Raw genomic sequence first — 733 nt, forward strand, 5'->3', positions numbered from 1 at the left:
TAACTAGGTGTGGTATTTACAGTAGCAATTCAAAGAAAAGTATCCAAGAGGCCAGAAAGATGGAAGAGCTGAAGCACATGAAGGAGCCCCAGGTTCCATGTCTGGCATCATGGTCCAAAAGCCAAACAACAAACCAAAAAAACAAAAATAAAAAAAAAGAAAGAAAGAAAGAAAGAAAAGGAAACAAAAAAGAGAAACACTGACTCTTTTGGGGAGTTTGATTTTTTTTTGGTTTGTTTTTTGGGTTACACCTGGCAGTGCTCAGGGGTTACTCCTGGCCTACACTCAGAAATCGCTCCCACCAGGCTCAGGGATCATATGGGATGCCGGGATTTGAACTACCATCCTTCTGCATGCAAGGTAAATGCCCTACCTCCATGCTCTCTCTCTGGCCCTAACATTGACACTTTTAAATGTAGTTCAGTTGAGGGGCCAGAGCTTGCATATAGCAGGAAGGGCATTTGCCTCACAAGTGGTTGATCTGGGTTAGATGAACCATCTGGAGTGATTCAGAACCTCTGAGAGGCATAAGGTGTGGCCCCAAAACAAACAAAAACAAGAAAAGAAGAAGAAGAAGAAGAAGAAGAAAGAAGAAAAGAAGAAGAAGAAGAAGAAGAAGAGGAGGAGGAGGAGGAGGAGAGGAGGAGGAGGAGGAGGAGGAGGAGGAGGAGGAGGAGGAGGAGGAGGAGGAGGAGGAGGAGAGAGGAGAAGAGAAGGATGAGAGGAGGAGGAG

Source organism: Suncus etruscus, chromosome 4 (genome assembly GCF_024139225.1).
Source record: "Suncus etruscus isolate mSunEtr1 chromosome 4, mSunEtr1.pri.cur, whole genome shotgun sequence".
Lineage (NCBI taxonomy): Eukaryota > Metazoa > Chordata > Mammalia > Eulipotyphla > Soricidae > Suncus > Suncus etruscus.